We start from the raw sequence: 6625 nt of genomic DNA on the forward strand, positions 1-6625 counted from the left end.
GGTTCATTCAGCTCTTCCTCCTCCAGATACAGTGGATGTGCTAAAAGCCATTGTGCAGGTAATAGGGTAGGGGCCAGTACTGTGTTCTGGATACATATCAGACACATTTAAACCTCTACCAGTGAATGACTCAATGAACACCATGAAATCAATAAACTCTCAGGATCCCAGCATTTGATATACGATTATCCTCTTTTCAGTGTGTCTCCTCCATCAATGATAGTACGGCCCTTCTTCTTCTACATCACTCCTTTCGACACTCTCATGTCTTCATTTAACAACGCGTCTGCCACGCCCTGACCGTAGAGATCCTTTTATTCTCTATATTTGTTTGGTTAGGGTGTGACTCGGGTGCGAAAGTCTATGCTTTCTGGTTCTTTGTTTTTGCCGGGTATGAGTCTCAATCAGGGACAGCTGTCTATCGTTGTCTCTGATTGGGAATCATACTTGGGCAGCTTTTTTTCATTTGTGGGTTGTTGTCTACGTTTAATGCATGTATAGCCTTACGGAGCTTCACGTTCGTTTTTGTTGTTTATTGTTTTGTTGGCGACATAAAAAAAAAAAGGAAACATTTATCCTCACCACGCTGCACCTTGGTCCGGTCATTTTCAAGACGATGTTCGTGACAGCGTCTCTTTTCTACCCTCTCTCTGCTTCTTGCCCTGTCAGAGTTAGACCAACCAGATCTTCATCTAGCTTTGTTTTGACTTCTGCACAAAAGTGTATATAAACTGGGTCTCAGCACATTAACAAAGCTGTGGCTTGACATGACGAGAGAACATTTTCCAGAGCTAGCGGCCAACCGATACGCTTCCACAGCTACACTTCATTCTGTCACGCCTGCTCCCGCTCCCCCTCCCTGGCGTTCGAAGGCGCCAGGCTGCCCAGCACTACGCACTCCTGCCACCATCATTACGCACTCCTGCTCCCCTCATCACACGCATCAGCGATTCATTGCACTCACCTGGACTCAATCACCTGTGTCATTACCTCCCCTATATCTGTCTGTTCCCCAGCTCTGTTCCCCATTCCAGCGTTAATTGTCATATGTCTTTGTATTACCCGGTTCTGAAGCTGTTCCTGTCCTTTTCCATGTCTGCGTAAATTAAATGTTCACTCTCTGTACCTGCTTCTCATCTCCAGCGTCGGTTCTTACACATTCATGATTTCGATCGTATATTATGTATTTTGGGGGCAACCTAATAAGTATCACTACTTGGTTTGCTATCATTCCAGATTCAGTGTTCTCTGGTTTACCTTAGATCGGCTGACCCCAGGCCTGTACTTAGGGGTCAGCGTGGACGACAGGGGCGATGATTTCTTAATGCAGTCAGTGGGTGAACTGTGGATGTACTGGGGGCGGGGCATCCTTCTGTGCATTTGGGGGGTGCAGGGGAAGTGAGACGCATGGTCCCTGTAAGGGAAGACTGAGACTTACTGGCAGTGTTTTGGAATGGGGGTCGCTCTGTGCCCCCGGGGGGAAGCCAGAGGAATGCGATGGAGTGCACAGCTGCCCCGTCCCATCAAACCACAGGCACTGTGCTGTCTGAGGAGCAGGACCTTTCATGGATGGAGTTTAGGGCCTGGGATGCATCATGCACCGTTCTGTATAAAAGCACTTCCCGGTGATAAACACTCAAGCCCCTCAAGGTGGGATACAATTCCTTGGCATTTGGAAACTAGGCGTGCTCATTTTACAGGGTAGGTGTATGGCATTTTTAGGGAGTAATGAGGCTCTATATATTATGGTGTACCAGTCAAGCTTGCGAGAGAGAGAGAGAGAGAGAGAGGGAGAGAGAGAGAGAGAGAGAGAGAGAGAGAGAGAGAGAGAGAGGATAAAATACTGACACTTGAGCAACCTCCAGGACATTGAATGAGATGCACTGTCTGAGAAAGAGGCATCACGTACTGTCTGCACCCCGTGAGCCATTTTTGGCCCACCACAACTTTTCTTTGCAGCACACTTCCCCGAACATTGGAACCTCAATTTATGTTAAATCTTGCCTTGATGCTTTAGCACCTATAAATGGGATTAGACCATCTAATCACAGACTGTGCATTTAATCTTAGGTCAACTGATTTAGGTTGACTGGTCCTACAGCTGGGTCTGCTGAGTGTCCACGGCGAGCACAGAGATCTTTGTGACTGATCTCTGAACAGTTTGCTCCAATGTTAGCATTTCCAGGCTGAAAGGTCACGTCTGGAGTCTGGGTGTGTGAGGGCAGCTCTGTGTGCTTGAGAAGGTGCAGGCAGATGTCTGTGGCTTAAAAACACTCTGGGTGTTTATGGAGGTGAGTCAGGGTTCACGGGCTGACCAGAGAATGAGCACTCTCCCACTAGCCATCACAACACTGCCCTCATCTTATGCAAGCTCTCTCTGATGGCAAATGTCAAAGGGATGCTCCATAACAATGCTTTTAGAGGCCATGTCAATGGCCACTTTCCTCTGTGAAATCACTGGTGAAGCAAACATGGCCTCCAGCTTTCTTTAATTGAAGTTATTTTCTAGCCTAGCCATGTGTGAATTCTTGAATCAGGACTTTCCAAAAATGATTTTTTCAAGGCCAATCCATAAAGTATGCTTGTAAATACTTGTTAAGTCATGCCATAAAGACAACCTTTATTTCAAATACTGTGCCAAGAATGCATGGAAAGTGTCTCTTATTTAATGTCAAAGAATTATATGGATCTTCTGTCCTATCTTCAGTTGTCTGTTTGCAACTGCAGGGCCGGCATTGCCCGGCCATGGCTGGAGCTCTATTACTGAGGGAGAAACCAACCCAGCATTGATTACCATCTAATTATAAACTAAGGAAGTGGCAACTTGTTTGTTTATAGGGTTGCAGTGGAATACATTTTCACTTCTCCAAGAGTTCATGTGATATCGGGTGCGAATGCCGCCGAGTACTAAGTGCTATCTTCTCCTCTCTCACTTCTTCTCGCAGTCTCTCGCTCTTTCTCCCTATCCTTCTACTCCCTTCACCACTTAATTTGCCCTCCCTCTGTTTTCACAGCCTCGGTAGGTGGTGCCTCCTGAAGCCTCCTTTCACACTCCGCATGGAGATTTAAATAAACATATGTTGCTTTAATTAGGGACCCGTTGCCACCGCGCACCCAGAATGGAAGGTGGTTCTCCAGGAGTCGGTTGAGAAGCATGTGTTGCCCCTAAGTCCTTCTAATCAGAACCATTTGCAGAGCGATTACGAGGAGCTTCCCGCTTCGGCTTTCACACCTGCACCGCACCGCCTCAGCAGAATCAACACACCCAAACACAAACCGAGACTTCATCACATTCTCACAGCTGCCATGAAACACGCACCAATGTATCGGTTATAACACAGTCATACGAAGATGCGACACCTGTCGTAACGTAACGACAGATTATAACAACATTCGTAAGACTTATGTCAATTGACATAACCCTGGGATTATTATCCATTTAATGTTGAACAAAGATTCTAATTCGTCATGCTTCGTAGTGATAGTGCCAGGTGTAATGACTGCAGAGTTTTTATTTGCTCCATTCAAGAGTTTTGCAGGAGCTTCGAAACCAACTTCAAGTGTGGTGCACCACAAGTCAACATTATGATTCATACAGGCTACAACTGATTCATTGATTTGAGATCCATGTGGGTCACACTTGGGAGGCCCACCCACATTGGTGAAATGTCAAGGCACTGGTATTTATGACTAGAGGTTATGCTCTCAGTGGGAAAAGTTGACACCAAACATATGGATAACAATTATATTATAGAGTTTGACAGAATTCTGGAAAGCAGCGGTCTAAGCATGTTTCTGTTTAACGAACATAAACTAGATTGTAAACAAGTGTTGTCAACTGAGAAGCTTGAATTATGGAGTTCAGTTTGACATAGTGTCCCGTGTTGTAGTCCTCCGTCTAGGCACCATACTGCCCAATCAGGTTCAGTGGGGGGTTGGGGGCACTTGTTCCCTTCCTCTCTGCACTGAGCCAATGGGGGCATGATACAGACAGATACAATGTATCCGCCTGAAGGCATAAGGACCGTACTGTTGTCAACAGTTTGTAAATGTAATTGTAAATGTTATGGGTAACAACCAAGCATAGTGTTCATTGATCATTTGAGGTGTCGACTAATCTATCAGTAACTTTTACGATCATGTAACCCTTTGGGTAGATATCTTCAGAGGCCACTCGCTAATGTCCGATGTGAGATATGTAATACTTTTCACAAAAATGTGTCACTGTTAAGTCAAGGCGCTATAGATGACAATCATGATAAAGATCTGGATTAACCAACTGACTCCACACCGGAGCGTAAATCATTCAGAGGTCTAGCACTTCTAATGTTAAATCTGTCAGCCCATGGAAGTCTTTAAAAAGCTAATGATCCATTCTAGCTTCTTCGATTGCCAGGTCAAAGACAGCTTTTAACTGCATTTTGACCAATATATAGTAAGTACATTTTTGGGAAATAGGGCCAAACAAATATCTGAAATAATTTGTCCACACATAAAATGTGAGGTTAGTGCCTTGTAATTCTGTTGGTTTGTTTGCTCAGATCCAAAACCGAAGAATATGTTGAGAACTAGCACGTGGCCTGTTTGTAATTGTTAGAGGATCAAATGAAAGCTGATTGTGCACACCAAGGTAATGTCCTGGGGAAACCTGCAGTAGGATGACATGAGAGCAATGCGGGAGAAATGGTGGCTCTGCCCCGGAGGCTCATGGGTACGCCTGGCTGGCCTGGCCGCTGTGTTGCTCAGACTGTGGCCCTCTCGCCATTCGTGTCAACAACGATGACTTCAGCGGCGTGCCCTTGTGAGCTCACCTTGCTAGGAGATACACAGGAAGTTAAGATTAGAGCAATGACAGTGTGGAGTGGGAGGACTGTGTCATACCTGCACTTGGGGGATTTCTGTGTATTAGTGTGTGGGGGGGGGGGGGGGGGGGGGGGGGGCTCAATACCCCTGGAGTTATCTGTTTTATCTGTGTTTAACATAAAGATCTTCTCTTTGAGCAGATTTAACAGTTGTGTCTGTGTTCTTGGAACACACAAAAGGACAGTTGCTGGAGTCAGTCATAGACAATATTTCAGTCACCTCAGTCTCTATTTCATCTTGTACACTATTCTATAGTATTCTTCACTCTGCTACTGAGCTAATACATTTATTGTAGCGGTCACATCCCATTATTTTCACTGAATTATTAGAAATAACTCCCTTCTTTGTGAAATCAATGCATTTATGTTGTTCATTTGACAGCAAATGTCACAGATTTGACCAATTTAAGTTCAAAAACAAAACTGTTAAACATTTTTGTTTGAACCTCTGGACTATTATGTATTCAAATTTTATACATCCCTTTTCAACCAATCAATAACTGATTATAATCAGGCTAATTTAAATGCATCACGGTGACAATGACTGGTATTTGTTTTGTTTTTTTGTTACATTTTCTAAAACATGATTGAGTCAATATATGAAATACATGTGATATGCATTAATTTACAAAACAAAAACATTTTAGAAATGGCATTTTATTAAACATGACAAAACTCTGAAACTTTTGTTAAATTGAATCGTTCACACTCGTTCTGTTACCCGATTAGACACTTTTTCTAAATTAAATCCAAACCTTGTGGGTGTGCGGATACTTTTATCAACCCTCCCTCTGATGATGACTAAAACATTGAAAAAAAATAGCGTTTAATTAAAATGTTGCATGTAGGCTGAGGTAAGAAAGTTGGTTTAAAGTCAGAGACGGGTTGAGAGTATATTAATCACAGTCTGGTGTCAGTGTGGTACAGAACGTGTTGCGCACATCAGTGCACGCTGTCTCAGTTAACCAATGCGTTGTAAAATGGTTGATATTTCAACATTTGAATTATGACAACATGAAGCCCAGAAATGTGCATGCGTTTATATCTTAAGGTTACGATTAAACGAAAGACTAACCATTAACTTGTTTTTGTTTGTTTGTTCGTTTTTAAAACAAAAGGGCAAAATATTGTGGGCCAAAATCAGAGAAGAATAGGCTATCGAAGAATAGGCTCACAACGGTTAGGGTATGACTATCTTATCAAGCTATAGGAATAATTTACATCTGATGAACAATATGCCTATATGTATGTATATGGTTATTATCGGTTTAATTTCTCTGTATGCTGTATTCAAAATGACTCATTTATCATTAGGCTATTAGGCCTAGTACAGTAGCATTATAGTAGGTTACTACTAAGTAATCATAATAATATTGTTTATGTTGTTATTATTATAATGTTCATTATAACGTGTTAATGATTTTATCATTGCCTACCTGCATCTGCCACTACAATAAAATATTGAGTTTATTTTGATCACATGCAATTCCAGTAATCAATGGACTTTATATTTCCTAAAATGTGTTATTGACATTAAGTAGCCTAAAGTGAGAAAACGTTGCACTCACAACCGTTTCAGAGAGTTTAATAGTTTGACAATTGTTTATCGTGTTGTCTGCTTAGTTAGAATATATGAGCCGCACGAGCAAGTCCTTGGGAAATGGGGAGGGTCTTTGCGAAATTCAAGCCTATCACGTCCAGCTTCGGCATCAGACCCACCTCCAGCCAATTACCAATCGCTAAATGTATATATCATAGGTTAG

Source organism: Oncorhynchus kisutch, linkage group LG25 (genome assembly GCF_002021735.2).
Source record: "Oncorhynchus kisutch isolate 150728-3 linkage group LG25, Okis_V2, whole genome shotgun sequence".
NCBI lineage: Eukaryota > Metazoa > Chordata > Actinopteri > Salmoniformes > Salmonidae > Oncorhynchus > Oncorhynchus kisutch.